Here is a 19,261-nt window from a genome sequence, read left to right on the forward strand (position 1 = left end):
ACCTTTTGGCTTCTGTCCCGAGTAACCCCGGCATTGATCAATATAAACCAGCGCCTCCTGCTGGTTCAAACGCGTGAAGGGTTTTATTTCCTCCCACCGGATACCAATTCGGAGCTATTCCAGTCCGCTCCGCAAAAGAGCCATTTGGTGTCCTGATTAAAGTTTGGTGAATTTGAGCTGCACTCCTTCCCACAACAATGTCTCCTTCCTGAGCTATGAGACTCAGACATGTCACTCCAGAGGTGGTCTAACCAGCTGCAGAGGGAAAAAAAAGTGCACCTCCCACACAATAAATGGGAATATACCAAGAAGGGTAGATGAAGTGAGAGATCTTGATGTGCAGATACAGTGGTCCCTAAAGGCAGCAGTTCAAGTGGAGTGAGTCAGCTTGACAGCTAATGGAACAGCCCCACCAGCAGGCGATTATCCGTATTGCAGAACATTTTCCGGGGGGGGGGGTCATTTCCTTATAAGGGCAATATCTAAATATAAAGAGAGTCTCAAACAAACAGCTTTCGTTCTTTAGCTAGAAGGATAGAACATAGAACATTACAGCGCAGTGCAGGCCTTTCGGCCCTCAATGTTGCGCCGATCTGTGAAACCCCTCTGAAGCCCATCTTACACTATTCCCTTATCGTCCATATGCCTATCCTATGATCATTTGAATACGTTTAGTGTTGGCGAGTTCACTACTGTTGCAGGCAGAGCATTCCACGCCTTTACGACTCTCTGAGTAAAGAATCTGTCCTATATCTCCCAACCAGTGTTCTATATCTATCTGTGTGCAAGCCTGTAGTGTTCAGAAGAATTTTGATCTATAGAATGGAAATACATTATGAACAGGGCGAGGTTCTGAGTTTCAAAACTGAGTGAGTGTGACTGTGAAGGGTAGTAGCTGATGTGTGCTGGGAAGGTGTGAGAGTTTTCAGGCATACTTATTTGGCAGGAGAGAAACCATGATCAAGAAGTTGGTTCACCCAGGATGAGACTTGCCCATTGCACTTTGGGTTTGCTAAGTCCCAGGTCGCCTTTTCTCCCACGAAATGTATTCTCCCCATTGATGCATCTGGCAAGACTTTCTTGCTCTGAACCTGATGGGTTTTTTTAAACCACCGTGGGCCGGAAAAAGAAGCACAAACAGACCGGATCGAACACCCCCCCCCCCCCTCCCCCCTCCCGCGTCTGGTCCTGCCCACAAGGGAAAAGTCACAGCATTCTTGGGTGAGATTCCTCACCCCTCCTCTGGTGATGAGATTTCCCCCCCCCCCCCCCCCCTCTCAGGACATTTGGAGTGTATTGCTTTGCAGGTCACGGCCGGAACTGAACAGAACGTAAACAAACACATTATATGGGGCTGAATGGAGAGCTTGCAGTGAGCATTCCAAATGTGCGAGATGATGCATTTTGGGAGGGCTAACAAGACAAGAGACCACACAATAAACAGTGGGACGCTAGGATGTACAGAGGAAGCTTGTGCATGCAAATCATTGAAGGCAGTAGGATAGGTAGATAGAAGGTTACAAAGGAATATTTGTCTTTACCAGCAAGGCATATAATATAAGAGCAGGAAGGTTATGAAGTAACTGGAAATAACACTGGTTAGGCCACAGCTGGAGTGCTGTGTGCAGTTCTGGACACCATATTACAGGAAGGGTATGATTGCACTAGAGTGGCTGCAGAGGAAATTCATCAGGACGGTTCCTGGGCTGGAGTGTTTCAGCTACGAAGAGAGGCTAGTGAGGCTGGGTTTGTTCTTCTTAGTGCAGAGAAGGCTGAGGGGGGACCTGATCAAGGTGTACAAAATTATGAGGGACATGGATAGGGCAGATAGGAAGAAACGTTTCCCCTTTGGAGGAGAGTCAATAACCAGGGTGCTTCGATTTAAGGTAAAGGGAGATTTAGAGGGGATGGGAGGAAAATACTTTTTCACCCAGAGGGTGGTGGGAATCTGGAACTCACTGCCCGAAGGGGTGGTGGAAGCGGGAACCCTCACAACATTTAAGAAGCATTTAGGTGAGCACTTGAAACGCCACAACAGACAAGGCTACGGAATACGTGCTGGAAAATGGGATTGCAAAAGATGGTGACATGATGGTTGCTGCAGACACGATGGGCCGAAGGGCCCATGGGAGGACGAACGGGACATTGTTGTGGGATGGAGTGCAGCTCAAATTCACCAACCTATAATCAGGGCACTAAATAGTTAGATCATGAGAAGAAATGATGTAAATGAAATGGTTCCTCCTCAGCCTGGGTCATTTGTTCGTGGCGGGGATGTAGCTCAGTGGTAGAGCGCATGCTTTGCATGTATGAGGCCCCGGGTTCAATCCCCGGCATCTCCACTTTTGCGGTGAGGGCTAGAATAGCTCCGAATTAGTATGTGGTGGGCGGAATTAAATTAAAAGCAGCGGAAGTCATACTATAACTCCGAAATCGATGTCTTTTTTTGCTAGCCAGGGATAGACAAACCCATACGGAGGCCAATTTGCACAGTGGGAGAATGTGAGGTAATCCACTTCGGAAGCAGCAGAAACAGATATGCAGAGTGTGTCCTCAGTGGTAAAAAAATAGAAATTATAAAGGGACCTGGGTGTCCTTGTCCAGAAGTCACGAAAGGCTAACACACAAGTCCAGCAAGCTATTAGGGAGGCTAATGCCGTGGTAGCCTTTATTGCAAGAGCATTTAAGTACATGGGCAGTGAGGTGTTGCTTCAATTGTATAGGCGTTTGGTTGGACCTCACCTGGTGTACTGCGTACAGTTTTGCACCCTTACCCCAGTAAGGATATTATTGCCACACTGATACAACATTGATATTTAACGGGCCATCTGGAAAAATTACCCAGGAATATCCTGTGCAAAGGCAGGGCAAATCCAAACTGGGTTATTACCACCCTATCAGTATGCAATCGATCATCAGTAAAGTAATGGAAGTAGTCACCAACAGTGCTATCAAGCGGCGCTTACTCGACAATAACCTGCTCACGGACGCTCAGTTTGGGCTCCACCAGCCAGGGTCACTCAGCTCCTGACCTCATTATAGCCTTGCTTCAATCATGGTCAGTGCAGGAACTGTAGGAATTCTATGTTCTGAGCCTGGGAATTGTGTTAGACACCTCCTGACTTCCCATGGGCTTTCCACTATCTACGTTACACAGGCAGTACAGTGAGGAAATGCTATCCGCTTACCTGGATGAATGCAGCTCCAGCAATAGTCAACATGTTTGACTCTGTCCAGGACAAAGCAACCCGCTTGATTGGCACCCTATCTACCACCGTAAACATTCACTCCCTCCATCACTGACACCCAATTGCCATCGACAAGATGCACTGCAACGACTGACCAAGCCTCTTTCAACATCACCTTTCAAACCTACAACCTCTACGGCCTAGAAGGACAAAGGCAGCAGATGCATTGGGACCCCACCACCTGCAAGGTCCCCTCCAAGTCAAGCACACTTTCCTGACTTGGAAATATGTTACGGTTCCTTCACTGTCTTCTAGAAAGTCCTGGAACTCCCTTTCTAATAATGGTGGTACTGTGGCACAGTGGTTAGCATTGCTGCCTCAGAGCCCTGGGTTCAATCTGGCGTTTGTTGACTGTGTGGAGTTTGGACGTTCTCCCTGTGTCTGCGTGTGTTTTCTCCGGGTGCTCCAGTTTCCTCCCACAGTCCAAAGATGCAGGTTATGTGGATTGGCCATGCTAAATTGCCCTTAGTGTCCAACAGTGTCCTTAGTGAGGTAACAGGAAAGAGTGAGGGGGGGGTTATGTAAGGGGCTCCTTCAGATGATTGGTGCCAAGACGATGGACTGAATGGCCTCCTTCACTATAGGGATTCCAGGATTTTTTTAAATATATTTTTAATAGTATTTTTCATTTTTTGCAGATAACAACTCAATCTATGGTGCGCCTTGAATTTACATGGCGTCGCTTCTTATTTACAGAGATTTATTACATGTGTTCCCTCCGTCCGCACTCCCTCTCCCCTCCCTGCCCCCCTCTCCCCGTTGATAGTCTCTTTTTCCCCTAGCACTGACCTCTGTCATGTGTGTCACACACTGTGTTCTGCTCCTTTGTGCTGCGATTTTAATTGTTGCCCTTGCCGGGTGGGGAGGGGGGGGGGGTCCTGGTCCCTCCCCTCCTCCCTTCTACGCCTTGTTTATTCTGTCGCTCCCTTGGATACCCTCCCTTCCTCCTCTTCTCTTTCGACATATGCCCCTCCATTGTGTGTTCTGATTTGTTTTCCTCCATCCGCCCTTCCCGCCCCTCCCCCATGTTTCCCCTCGTCGTTATGATGAAAGGCCCCCACGCTTTGTGGAAGCCCTCGGATGGTATATTTGATCTTCTCCAGGTGGAGAAATTCCGACTGGTCACCCAGCTAGTCTGAAGCTGTCCGTGGTGCTGGTGATCGCCAACCGAGCATGATTCTGCAGCGCACGATTAAGGAAGCGAAACCCGGGGCATGGGCCCTCTTCCCCACGTGTAGTTCTGGCTGGTCCGATATTCTAAAGCTGCCACGCCCGGGCACTGCTCCACCCTCACCGCCACAACCGTGGACATCGCCTTGAAGAAGGCTGTCCAGAACCCGACAAGTCTGGGGAGGCCAGAACATGTGGGTGTGGCTGACTGGGCCTCCTTTACATCGTATTTGTCCTCCGCCTCCGGGAAGAAGCTGTTCATTCGGGTTCTAGTTAGGTGAGCTCTGTGCACCAATTTAAACTGCGTGAGGCTCAGCTTTGTGCAGGAGGAGGTCGAGTTGGCTCAACTTAATGCTTTGCTCCAGAGTCACCAACCCACTGCTTCGTCCTCCCATTTTTTCGCCTGGCTCCATCCAGTGGCATTCTTGCCCTTTGCAGCAACCGTCCATAGATGTCCCCCCCCCCCCCCCGCCCCCCCCCCACTCTTTAGCTCCTCCAGTAATGTGTCCCTAGGGCCCTGGGGTACATTGCCATCTCCTTGCAGAGAAAGCGTTTCATTTGGAGGTGCCTGAGTTCCTGTCCTATCGGCAGTTCCAGGTCTTCCAATAGCTCGCCCAAGGTCGCGAGTCTGTGGTGGTGAACAATGAATCAGCTCACTGGCGGAGGAGGCTCCAGAAATATTCCCAGCCTCAAGTCGAGCGCATCTGTAACAAACAGTAAAAGTGTACCCTCACCCCACCCAATTTTCCCCCTCACATTTTATTTTGTGCTCTGTAAATCCCACGAACTATCTAACAGCACAGTGGGTATATCTACACCTCAAGGACTGCAGCGGTTCAAGAAGGCAACTCACCACCAGCTTCTGAAGGGCAACTAGGGGTGTGTGATAAATGCTGGCCTAACCAGCAACGCCCACATCCCGTAAGATAATAACAAAATACCTCCCTCCTCCACTGATGCGCAGCAGCAGTATGTGTCATCTGCAAGGTGTACTTCTGGAACTCACCACATCTGCTTGGGCAGCACTTACTAAAACAACGACCACTAGAATGACAATGGCAGCAGATACATAGGAGCACCACCACCTAGAAATTCCCCTCCAAGTCACCTACCATTTTTACTTGGAAATATATCCTTCACTGTCGCTGGGTCAAAATACTGGAATTCCCTCCCTAACAGCACGGTGGGAGCAACTGCACCACATGGACTGCACAGTTCAAGAGGGCTGTTGGACGGGCTATTTATGGATGAGTAATAAGTGCTGGCCTCGCCAGCCAAGCCCAGTCATCCCATAAACGGTCTTCTTAAAAATCAGCAAAATCTTGGCCGATGCATCGTGACGCTGCCTTGTCTTGTCAGCGGAGTGAGTTAACTTGAGAGCTAAGGGAACAGCTCCACCAGCTGGCCATTGTCCGAATTGCGGATAACACTGCAGGAGGGCGGGTCATTGTCTTTTCAGAGGATTATGCAGATTGCAACAGAGACTCTCTGAAGCAAACAACTTTAGTTCTTTAGCTAGAGGAATATTTAAGTATGTAGTGCAATGCATGAGAAATAACGACCTGTAGACTGGAAATGGATTGTGTACGGCGAAGTTCTGACTTTGAAACTGAGTGAGTGTGCCTGTGAAGGGTAGTAGCTGATGTGGGATGGCAGCCTGTGAGCCTTTGCAGGTACATTCACCTGGCAGGGGTGAAGCCATGATGAAGAACGTGGTTCCGCCAGTATGAGATTAGCTCATTGCAGTTAAGGTGCGCTGACGCCTGCGGGGTACGTGACTGCAAATTTTGCGCTACTGTAGGACTGTGTTTTGTATTTCAAAATCCAAAAATAGAATATTGTTTCCCTTGGTAGGTCGATAATGTGAGATGCGTTTTCTTCCTATGAGTTGTCCAACATGGTTCTTCAAGTCTACGTACTCGGGTCGTCTTTCTTTCCACCAAATATATCCTACCCCTTATTATCCACGCTTCCCTTCTCAATGGACAACTATTCTTTCTCTGCACGCTTTATTAAACCGCATGAAAATTACCCCACACCTTCTCCAACTACATTTTGCCCAACAATCCGCAGTCAACGATGGAACTCATATGAGCCTCTCTGCAAGCGAAGGAATATGTATGATTACCTCACTAACAACCAGCATTTTCCTTCTCTGCCTCTGCAATTCCAGAGCAGCTGGTGAAACAGATGACAATTGTCCACTGTTTTGCTAACTACATGGAGGAAAATTGGATGGAGGGAGGTGACCTGTCCAGGACATTCTTGAAGATTGCCACGATGCATCTTTGTTCCTGTTATAGTGGGTTAAAACAGATTATTCCCTATTGATGTTGTTCAATAATGGCACTTTATAGGTTAACTTTTACCGTGATCATACAAAACGCATTCTCTGCAAAGCTGACCATTCCTACCTGCTTACATACATCAACAAGGATCGTATTGCTTGCACCTACAAACTGAGCACCATAATGGAGCTGGGCTGTACACAAGAACTCTACCATTGTCTGACAGAAAACATTGAAACTGTTACAGCAGCAGAAGGCAGTCTCTTAAAACTTCCTTTGAAGAGGAATGCCATTACGTCTGCAATGGAGTTTTACAGGGTGCAAGATACTAAGTTATTGGAGTGTACTATCTTACTGGCCAGTGCCTGGGAACAAGTAGCTGCTGTTATTTGGGGAGGGAAGGGGAGTGGAATATAGCGTCTTAAATTATTGGTGCTTTATAATCTTCCATCTGTTCAAATGTCACTAATGTCACAAGAAGGATGATGTGTACAAACTGAGCTGTTATTGAAGTTATTTTTGTTTGGTTCTCTCCTCCTCCCTCAATATTTTTGAGGGTTTGTGAATGATTTCAGTGGGCAGTGATGAGATGAGGATGGCTTCCTAATTATTACTCTGGAATAAGAACACAATAAAGCTGCTACTCCAGTGTAGTTAGTTAAATGGTCATCTGATTACTGTAAGAAGTCTTACAACACCAGGTTAAAGTCTAACATGTTTGTTTCAAACACTAGCTTTCGGAGCACTGCTCCTTCCTCAGGTGAATGAAGAGGTGTGTTCCAGAAACATATGTATAGACAAATTCAAAGATACCAGACAATGCTTAGAATGCGAGCATTAGCAGGTAATTGAATCTTTACAGATCCAGAGATAGGGGTAACCCAGGTTAAAGAGGTGTGAATTGTCTCAAGCCAGGACAGTAGGTCGGATTTCGCAAGCCCAGGCCAGATGGTGGGGGAGGAATGTAATGCAACATGAATCCCAGGTCCCGGTTGAGGCCGTACTCATGTGTGAGGAAATTGGTTATAAGTTTCTGCTCAGCGATTCTATGTTGTCGCGTGTCCTGAAGGCCGCCTTGGAGAATGCTTACCCGGAAATCTGAGGCTGAATGCTCTTGACTGATGAAGTGTTCCCCGACTGGAAGATAATATTCCTGCCTGTTGATTGTCATGCGATGTCCGTTCATTTATTGTCGCAGCGTCTGCATGGTCTCGCCAATGTACCACGCTTCAGGACATCCTTTCCTGCAGCGTATGAGGTAGACAACATTGGCCAAGTCGCCAAAGTCTACAAAGATCCCGAAAGGGCTACAGATCACAAACCCACTCAAGTCGACCTAAAACACAGACTACGCTGAGAGACTTTGCTGTCGCACCTCTCTCACACTACTCAACCACCTCGTACGAGGGGCAGCACGGTGGCACAGTGGTTAGCATTGCTGCCTCATGGCGCTGAGGGTTCGAATCCCGGCCCTGGGTCACTGTGTGTAGTTTGCACGTTCTCCCCGTGTCTGCGTGGGTTTCGCCCCCACAAACCAAAGATGTGCAGGTTAGGTGGATTGGCCACGCTAAATTGCCCCTTAATTGGAAAAAAATTATTGGGTACTCTAAATTTATTTTAAAAAACATTTTTAAAACCCCACCTTGTACGCAAGCTCTACAGCAGACAACGCAACCTGGAAACCAAGATAGAGGCCATATTCTCAAGTTACGCTCAGGACGCAGGAGACTAGCTGCGGAACACCGCCGAACAGATGAGACAACGATAATATGCCACCTGTATGCACACCAAGAACAAGAAGCTTGAGAAACTCAGCATCAGCATCAGCAGCAACCAAGCCTCCCCCGGTGCCACAGTAGAAAGCAATACAGGGAAATCTATTGTCAACTTGTTGGACTACACCCTTGAACCAGACGAAACCGAAGTCCTCAGCAGAGGGCTCAATTACTGCACCACCACCAAAATGGACCCCACCAGTCTCGCGACAGAAATGGAGGAATTCATCAGGCGAATGATGCTCCGGGAATTATTCCACAGACCCCAAGAGGCCGACAGCGAACCCTAGGAGACTACCAATGAACCGTAACAGCAGTCCGAGAGATCTGCAATGCAGCAACCGAAGAGGAAAGAGTCGAATTGGACACCTCTGGAAGGCCGCTGCCCTTGACTCGACATGTATGGTCAAGCTGTCAGGAGTCTTGTCAATGCCAGATTCATCAGTCGCATTCACAAGACAGCCCCGAATGTCACCCAAGCACAACGCAATGCTACCCGCGCTCTCAAGATCACCCGCCACATCGTCCTCAAACCAGCAAACAAAGGAGGGGCCACCATCATACTGAACAGAATGGACTACTGCAAAGAAGTATACCGACAACTCAACAACCAGGAACACTACAGACAGTTACCCGCAGATCCGACCAAGGAACACATCCGCCAACTCAACAGACTGATCAAGACCTTGGATCCAGACCTTCAGAGCACCCTAATGCTCTCATCCCACGTTCTCCCCACATTGGAGATCTCTACTGCCTCCCAAAAATACACAAGGCCAACACACCAGCCAGTCCTATCGTTTCAGGCAATGGGGCCTGTTGTTGAAAACTCACCACTATTCTTAGAAGTCCCCTATACCAAAAAGGGCCGACATTCTAAATGGTGAACAGGGATTCTCACTCCCCGACTCCTATGCAAGCTTCGGTGGGTGCTATTCAGGTCAAACTATGTTTTCAAGTTATCCCCCGGTATAACCAATACCTTCACAGAAGATTTAATCTACTTACCACTTAATAGTATCGATCCTGGGTCCCGCATTGCTAAGTACGTAAAGTAGACTTAGGAATAACCACTGTTTGAGGTTAAAACCTTTGTTATTTTATTATTATATTTTATTATTATGTTTTTTCTTTTAAAAGCTGCAATCACTGTCTTTACAGGAAAGTAAAACGATCTTGCTTCTGGATCCTTCTGGTTGGTTCAGGGGACATTCAGGCCCACCTTGACAATCAATCTTCTTTAAAGTCTGGTCTTCTTTAGGTGTATTCGCTGGTGAGCTCGGTTGCTATGTCTTGTCTTGTCGATCCCATGTACCGAGCTATGAGAGCTGGCTCTGCTGACTGTCTCTGAGCTAACTCTGCCTCCTCTTTCAATTCTGGTCTTCCTTAGATGTATTAGCTGTTTTAGCTCGGCTAGTTGGCTCTGTCCCTTTCCCATTACCGAGCTGACTGTAAGCTGGCTCTGCCTGCTGCTCTTGTTCCTTCTCTGCCTCTCTCTCTCTCTCGCTGGTTCTGTGCTTCTCTGTCCCTTTCTCAGGGTTTATATATTTTTCTACCATTATTCAGTGTTTATGACAATTGTAAAGTAATTTTTATTTCACTTTGATTGCAAAGGGTACCTTTAATTAAATTTTACTAACACGACAAAGTATTCATTTTGACATGACCACAGCTCCTACATCTCTGATTATATTGTTTCCTTTGTGGTGTTCAAAGTTCCCTTGTGATATTCAAAAATGCTTTGGGTTCAGTAGGGGTCTGAATTTTGGTTCCTGTCATTTCTATAGTTTAATTTTCCAATTGTGTGCCCAGCTCATAATTTTGACTTTGATTTTGGCTCTACATTATGTTCCTCGTAGACTGATAGTCTCCAGTTTTCTTTAATTTACTTGACATCGGCAGAACTTCACACCTACATATTTGTCTCCCTAGTGATTCTTTTCTATCTGCTGATTTTACTTCAAAGAAGGGTGAATCATTGCTTTAAGCATAATGCTAAAAATCCACTTGGTTATAAATTGAAAGGTTTACAATTATCACCTAGCTCAACTGAAACCCTCATCCATGCTTTTACAGATGCTTGCTAAGATAGTTAATTTCAATGAAGGAGTGAACCATTGTTTTTAGCTTCATACAAAAATCTTGTTTTGTTTGCTAAGCCTGCTTGACTAAGGCTATCTGCATTTTACAAACCTGCTCTTTGCAACTGCTGCTAACCCTTCCTGGGATCTTTCCCTACATTGTCTCATGTTTCTCTCAGACCGAATATTGCCAGATTTCCATGTTTCAAATGACATATCTTTCCATATTATCAATTAGAGACCCTGTGTGAGAACTTCTCTGGCTACATCGAGGGCATCTTAAAACCCATCGTACAAGGTACACCCAGCTTCTGTCGTGACACAACGGACTTCCCACAGACAGTCAGCACCATGGGCCAGTTGAACCAGGAACATTCCTCATCACAATGGACGTCACGGCACTATACACCAGCATCCCCCATGACGGCGGCATTGCTGCAACAGCCTCAGTCCTCAACACCGACAACTGCCAATCTCCAGATGCAATTCTGCAACTCATCCACTTCATTCTGGATCACAACGTTTTCACCTTCGACAACAAGTTCTTCATCCAGGTGCACGGAACAGCCATGGGGACCACATTTGCACCTCAATACGCCAACATCTTCATGCACAAGTTTGAACAAGACTTCGTCACCGCACAGGATCTTCAACCGACGTTATACACCAGATACACCAGATTTTCTTCCTTTGGACCCACGGCGAAGAATCACTGAAACGACTACACGATGACATCAATAAGTTCCATCCCACCATCAGACTCACCATGGACTACTCTCCAAAATCAGTTGCATTCTTGGACGCACTCGTCTCCATCAAGGATGGTCACCTCAGCACTTTGTTTTACCGCAGGCCCATGGATAACCTCACGATGCTCCACTTCTCCAGCTTCCACCCTAAACACATTAAAGAAACCATCCCCTATGGTCAAGCCCTCCGTATACACAGGATCTGCTCAGACGAGGAGGAGCGTAACAGACATCTACAGATGCTGAAAGATGCGAACGGGATATGGTGCTCGACTCATCGATCGACAGTTCCAACACGCCACAGCAAAAAAACGCACCAACGTCCCCAAGAGACAAACACAGGACACAATCGACAGAGTACCCTTCGTCATCCAGTACTTTCCCGGGGCGGGGAAACGACGACATCTTCTTCGCAGCCTCCAACACGTCATTGATGAAGATGAACATCTTGCCAAGGTCATCCCCACACCCCCACTACTTGCCTTCAAACAACCGTGCAACCTCATACAAACCATTGTTTGCAACAAACTACTCAGCCTTCAGAACAGCGACCACAACACCACACAACCCTGCCATGGCAATCTATGCAAGATATGCCAGATCATTGACACAGATACCACCATTACACGTGAGAACACCACCCACCAGGTACGCGGTACATGCTCGTGCGACTCGGCCAATGTTGTCTACCTCATACGCTGCAGGTAAGGATGTCCTGAAGCATGGTAGATTGGTGAGACCATGCAGATGCTGCGACAACGAATGAACAGACATCGCACGACAATCACCAGGCAGGAATGTTCCCATCCAGTCAGGGAACACTTCAGCAGTCATGGGCATTCAGCCTCTGATCTCCAGGTAAGCGTTCTCCAAGGCGGCCTTCAGGACGTGCGACAATGCAGAATCGCTGAGCAGAAACTTATAGCCAATTTCTGCACACATGAGTACGGCCTCAACCTGGACCTGGGATTCATGTTGCATTACATTCATCCCCCACCATCTGGCCTGGGCCTGCAAAATCCTACCTACTGTCCTGGCTTGAGACAATTCACACCTCTTTAACCTGGGGTTACCCCCTCTGGATCTGTAAAGATTCAATTACCTGCTAATGCTCACAATCTAGGCATTGTTTGGCATCTTTGAATTTGTCTACATATATGTTTCTGGAACATACCTCTTCATTCACCTGAGGAAGGAGCAGTGCTCCAAAGCTAGTGTTTGAAACAAACCTGTTGGGCTCTAACCTGGTTTTCTCAGACTTCTTACTCTGCTCACCCCAGTCCAACGCCGGCATCTCCACATATGATTACTGGCATGGAAAGCAAATCTAATGTGATAGCTTCCACTTACTGTCACAAGGCAGGCTTGTTGTTTTTCTACCAGAGTGTGTTTGACTATAATGACTATAATGCTTCCTCATCTTGATAGGAAAATGTCAGTCAGTCATAAATTGGAACTGTTTACTCGCTAACTTGGGGTGAAACTGCAAGAAAACATTTAACATCAGGGTCTGCATATGGCTTATTGCGCATAGGGTACAAGACAATTTGATAGTCCACTTGCCAAGATCTTGATGGACTTGAGGATCAGGATCAATATCCCAATTTGTTTCCTCTTTGGTCCCCATGAACCTGGTTGTTTTTTCAAAGCAAACTCTTCCAGCTTAATGCCAATCTGGGCATTGACTTGAAATAATGCTCAAAGTTAGGTTTTAAATCAAACCCTAGTTTGATGAAATTGTAATGGCCAATGGTAGTTTCTGCACTATTGTTTCAAACTTGCAAAAAATTGGTAATAGTAGTTTGGTGTCCTTGAGTGACAAGATCCAAGTGTTGCATTGTGAAACAAGATTGGCAAGTTTGATTTTACAGCAAATGTCAGCCTGTTGGAAAGATAGTGATGTCCCAATTTAGAATTGTGTATATCTAATTATTTTTTCCAGGGTAGTGGCTATTTCTTTAAATCAATAGCTGATGGTGAAATTGGAGTCCTTTTCAAATATGACTGTCAGGATATTGGCACAAAAGGAAAATAAATTGTTTGGGCAATTTTGGTACAACTGAGATTTTCAGTTCATTTCAACATTATCTGCACCCCTAGGGACCCCTCTGGATTCCTCAGTATTCAATAAATTTGGTCTTATTTATGTTTACGAAAGTATTAAATGAGCCCATTTATTTTTGTATTATTTATTTCTTTGTTTTAAGAACAGAATGCAACTACAATTCTGTAAAAAGGAGTTGTAAGACTTTTTTATTGAAATAAAGTTTCAAAAAAAGGGGGCTGGTTTAGCACAGTAGACTAAGCAACTGGCTTGTGATGCAGAGCAAGGCAGCAGCGCGGGATCAATTCCCATCCCGGCCTCCCCGAACAGGCGCCGGAAGGTGGCGACTAGGAGCTTGTCACAATAATTTCATTGAAGCCTATTTGTGACTAAGTGATTATTATGTGGGCAGCACGGTAGCATTGTGGTTAGCACAATTGCATCAGAGCTCCAGGGTCCCAGGTTCGATTCCCGGCTTGGGTCACTGTCTGTGTGGAGTCTGCACGTTCTCCTGTGGGGTTCCTCCCATAGTCCCATGTCCAAAGATGTGCAGGTTAGGTGGACTGGCCATGCTAAATTGCCCTTGGTATCCAGGATTGCCCTTGGTGTTGGGTGGGATTGTGGGGAGTTGTGGGGATGGGGTGGAGGTGAAGGCCTGGGTGGGGAGCTCTAGGATGCTCGTGTGGACTCGATGGGTCGAGTGGCTTCCTTCTGCACTGTAAATTTTATGAAAATTAAAGTTTACCCTCACCCCACCCAATACTCACCCTCACATTTAATTGTGTGCTCTGTAAACCCCACGAAACATATTTCCTCCCACAATTTGCCCACTCCATGGACTCCTTGCAGCACCCTGGTACCATGCTTGAAAAAAACAAATTTACATCGTCAGTCAGCTATTAACTAATTTAACAGTTAGCAACACCAGCCATCTGTCAAATCACCTATCAAACTGCTGAAGCTACAAGAGACGAATAGTTAGTTGCAAGCCAAACAACATAAGCAGCAAGGGTTGGACTGAGCTCAGCGATCCTACAACCAACCGATCACTTTAAAGTTCTGCAGTCCTGCCACATCCAGCCCTCAATGGCGGTGGGCAATGAAACAGCTCACTGGCGGAGGAGGCTCCAGAGATATTCCCAGCCTCGAAGATGGTGGAGTCCAGCACATCTGTGCAAAATATAATGCTGAAATATTGGCAACAAGCTTCAGCCAGAAGTGACTAATCGATTATGCATCTCGGTCTTCTTCAGAGGTCAATATTCCTGCAATCGTACTGCAGGCCTCTGTTCTAGAACTTGCTGTGCCACCAACCAAGCGGATGCAGTACAGCACAATACTGCTACCTACCTGGCAATGTGAAAATATCCTGAACACAAGAAACAGGAAAACACCAACCCAGCTAATAACTGGCCAACTAATCTACCCTCCATCATCAGAAAAGTGATGGGAGGAGTCATCAGCAGTCCTATCAAGCGGCATTTACTCGGCAATAACCTGCTCACGGATTCACAGCTTAGTTCCGCCAGGGTCACTCAGCTCTTGATATCATTACAATCTTATTTTAAACAAGGACAAAGGCGCTGAATGCCAGAGGTGAGGTGAGAGTGGCTGCCCTTAAAATCAAGCATCATTTGGCCGAGTACGGCACCAAGGAACCCTAGCTAAACTGTATTCAATGGGAATCGGGGGGAAACCCTCCACTGGTTGGGAGACACATCTGGCAGTAAGAAAGATGGTTGTGGTGGTTGGAGGTCAATCATCCCATCTCCAGGACATCACTGCAAGGGTTCCTCAGGACAGAGTACCAGGCCCAACTATCTTCAGCCCCTTCATCAATGAGCTGCCTTCCATCATATGGTCAGAAATGGGGATGTTGGCGGATGACTGCAGAATGTTCAGCACCATTCGCCACTCCTCCGATAATAAAGAAATCTGTGTCCAAATGCAGCAAGACCTGGACAATATGTAGGCTTGGGCTGACAAGTGGCAAGTTACATTCGCCCCACACAAGTTTCAGGCAATGACCATCTACTACAGGAGAGGATCTAACAATCGCCCCATGACATTCAATGTCATTATATTCGCTGAATCGACAACAATCAACATCTTGGGGGTTACCATTGATCATAAACTGACCTGGACTAGGCACATTAATTTGGTGTCTATATGTGCAGCTCCAACAACGCTCACGAATCCCAACACCATCAAGGACTAAGAAGCCACTTGCCTGGCAGAGGTAAAACCACAATCAAGAAGGTGGTTTGTCCAGGATGAAAACCTCACTATGGACTGACTCTTGGTGTTTGCATACCGGGGTGCGCTCACATCTTGATGCAGCTGCACACAAAGGCGGCCATCAGGATGAGGGAGACGCTGGGTACGTTCATTCCTCCTTTGTCCAGAGGTTTGTACAGAGCTTCGGACACGGTCCATCTTGGATCTCCAGATGAATTTGAAAATGGGACGGATGATTGCTGCGGTGTAGGGTTGGGTAATGGGCCAGACCTGCGCTACGTGCAGTAACCCCGAGAGTACCTCACACCTGATGACCAGGGTTTTGCCCGCAATAGAGAGGGAGCGTTGCTCCCACCAGCCCAGTTTCTGTTTTACCTTGGCAATACGCTCCTCCCAGTTTTTGGTGCACGCCCCAGCTGCTCTGAACCATATTCCCAGCATCTTCAGGTAATCTGACCTGACAGTGGAGGGGACAAAGGATCGGTCGGCCCAGTTCCCAAAGAACATGACCTCGCTCTTGCCGTGGTTTATCTTGGCTCCCGAAGCCCGTTCAAACTGGTCACAGGCATTCAAGAGCCTGCGTACAGACGTGGGATCCGAGCAGAAAACGGCGATGTCATCCATGTACAGGGAGGCCTTGACTTGCACACCTGGGATCGTCACTCCACTTATACCCGGATCCTGATGACCTCGGCAAAAGGTTCTATGCAGCAAACAAACAGGGCCGAGGAGAGAGGGCAGCCCTGCCTGACTCCAGATTTGATCTGGAACTTTTCTGATTCCCACCCATTGATTGAGACTGTTTATGTAGAGCAGGTTGATCCAATTGCGAATTCCCTCCCCAAACCCCATTTTGGAGAGCACATCCATCATGTAGGTGTGCGATATTCTGTCAAAAGCCTTCTCCTGGTCAAGGCTGATGAGGCAGGTGTCCACCCTCCTGCCCTGCACGTAGGCAATCGTATCCCTGAGTAGTGTGAGGCTATCACAGATGTACCTGCCGGGTACAGCACAGGTCTGGCCAGGGTGGATCACCGACTCCAGAGCAGACCTGACCCGATTGGCGATGACCTTGGCTAGAAATTTGTAATCCACATTCGACAGTGAAATGGGTCGCCAATTTCGATTTTTTTTCCCCTTTCCCCCTTCTGCTTGTAGATTAGCGTGATGATGCCTTTCCTCATGGATTCTGACATGCTGCCGTCCAAAAGCATACTCTCGTACACTTCCAACAGGTCTGGGCCCATCCAGTCCCACAGAGTCCCACAGAGTAGAACAGAGGTTCTACCTTCCCCGGTATTACGAAGGATAGGCCTGGCATCATTGCCGCGGAATGCTCCAAGTAATTGGACCGTGCCGCACCACCTGTCCTTCGTGGAAAAAATGTTGAAGAAAAACACCTTTGACCACAAGGCAATGAATCATTGGTCAGCACGTAATGTCCTCGAGGCCCTCAGGGAAAAGGAGACTGTGGAGGACGTTGGTTGTTTCCCTGAGAAAACTGTCAGAGTCATCTGGCAGAATGCCTCATCACCAGAACTTACAAACAAGCACCTAGACCTAGCTCGGCTGGTGGTGAGAAGGGCCCTCCTCGTCAGATTCTTCATGTACACCCGAAGGCTCAGCACCGTTGCACACTGCCCTCGGAGTGGCTGTGGGGAAATGAGACGGTCACCCACCTCCTTGTGGAATGTGCCTTTGCAAAGAAGGTCTGGAGAGAAATGGAGTGGTATTTGTCAAGGTTCATCCCGAGCAGCTCTGTCACACAGGACTCTGTGCTCTACGGACTGTTTCCAGGGGGACACACCAAGACAATCATCAACTGCTGCTGGAAGGTCATCAACTCGGTGAAAGACGCTCTTTGGTCTGCCCGAAACTTGCTGATCTTCCAGTGCAAAGAATTGTCCTCGACCGAGTGTTGCAGACTGGTACATTCCAAGGTCCAAGACTAATGCTGAGGGACGCAGTCAAGCTTGGGGCAGCTGCCGCCAAGGCGCAATGGGGAAAGACCACCGAGGAGTGGGTAACAGTGTAAAACCCCTCGGGATATGTCATCAACACGCCAATGTATAAAAGAAACATTTTTTTTTCATTTAAAAAAAAAAAAAAATTTTTTGGTTTTTTTTTTTAGTATAAAAGAAACATGACAACGCAAATATTTAAGAAAGAATTGTAACGTAAAGAGGAATATGTGTGTAATGTCATCCCAATTGAATGGAAGAAAGACAAGTGAATTTGTAACTTTGATGGAAATGTACAGTCAAGGCAATTTGAAATGTTCTGTAATGTTTATTATAGATATTATGAATAAAGTATATTTTTTTGAAAAAAAGGTTTGCCCAGGACGAGGCCGTTTGCACTTTGGATCTGCCGACGCCTACGATATATTCAAATGCGGGATACTCAACTGCAAAACTTGTGTCAGTGGGGGACTGTGTTCGCGCTCTCCCCTGATTTCTAAATCAAAAATAGAATATCCTTTCCCACGGCAGCTCAATGCTTCGCAATGTTTTAACTTCCTATGCATTGTCCAACGTAGTTCTTCTAGTCTGTGTACTCAGGTCGTCTATCCTCCCACCAAATATATCCTACCCATTGTTGTCCACATTTCCCTTCGTAATGGACAAGTTTTTGTTCTCTGCACTTTAAACCGCATGAAAATTCCCCCACACCTTCCACAACTACACTTTGCCCAACAATCCACAGTTAAAGTGTCCCCCACCCCACCCAATTCTCCCCCTCACATTCAATTTTGCGCTCTATAAATCCCACCAACCATCTTTCCTCCCACAATTTGCCCACTCCATGGACTCCTTGCAGCTCCCTGGTACCATGCTTGAAAAATACAAATTTACATCATCAGTCAGCTGATAATTTAACAGTTAGCAACGCCAGCCAACCGACAAATCAACTATCAACCTAGTGAAGCTATAACAGACGATTAGTTAGGTGCAAGTCAAACAACATAAGCAGCAAGTGTTGGACTGAGCTCAGCGATCCCACAACCAACCAATCACATCAAAGCTCTGCAGTCCTGCCACATCCATCGTCAATGGTGGTGGACAATGAAACAGCTCACTGGCAGAGGAGGCTCCAGAGATATTCCCAGCCTCGAAGATGGTGGAGTCCAGCACATCTGTGCAAAATATAACGCTGAAGTATTGGCAACAAGCTTCAGCCAGAAGTGACTAATCCATGATGCATCTCTGTCTTCTTCAGAGGTCAACATTCCTGCAATCGTACTGCAGGCCTCTGTTCTAGAACGTGCTGTGCCACCAGCCAAGCCAGTGCAGTACAGCACAATACTGTCATCTACTTGGCAATGTGGGAATTTCCTGGACACAAGAAAGAGGAAAATACCAACACAGCTAATAACTGGCCGATTAATCTACCCTCCATCATCAGAAAAGTGACGGGAGGAGTCATCAGCAGTCCTATCAAGTGGCATTTACTCGGCAATAACCTGCTCACGGATGCACAGTTTAGTTCCACGAGGGTCACTCAGCTCTTGATCTCATTACAGCCTTATTTTAAACATGGCAACATTTGACCGAGAATGGCATCAAAGAGGCCAAGTTTAACTGTGATGTGGAGATGCCGGCGTTGGACTGGGATGAGAACAGTAAGAAGTCTTACAACACCAGGTTAAAGTCCAACAGGTTTTGATT

General features: G+C 46.9%; 1 non-coding gene and 2 pseudogenes across 1 annotated transcript; all 3 read left to right on the plus strand.

The window, feature by feature from the left end:
* The first annotated feature begins 931 nt into the window (after nucleotides 1-931).
* Nucleotides 932-1,053, plus strand: LOC119976864 (annotated as a pseudogene).
* Nucleotides 1,054-2,270: 1,217 nt separating this feature from the next.
* Nucleotides 2,271-2,342, plus strand: trnaa-ugc. Its single transcript has one exon. It is a non-coding gene; the product is annotated as a tRNA-Ala (tRNA).
* A 15,565-nt stretch (nucleotides 2,343-17,907) lies between these two features.
* Nucleotides 17,908-18,046, plus strand: LOC119976868 (annotated as a pseudogene).
* The last annotated feature ends 1,215 nt before the right edge of the window (nucleotides 18,047-19,261 follow it).

Source organism: Scyliorhinus canicula, chromosome 13 (genome assembly GCF_902713615.1).
Source record: "Scyliorhinus canicula chromosome 13, sScyCan1.1, whole genome shotgun sequence".
NCBI lineage: Eukaryota > Metazoa > Chordata > Chondrichthyes > Carcharhiniformes > Scyliorhinidae > Scyliorhinus > Scyliorhinus canicula.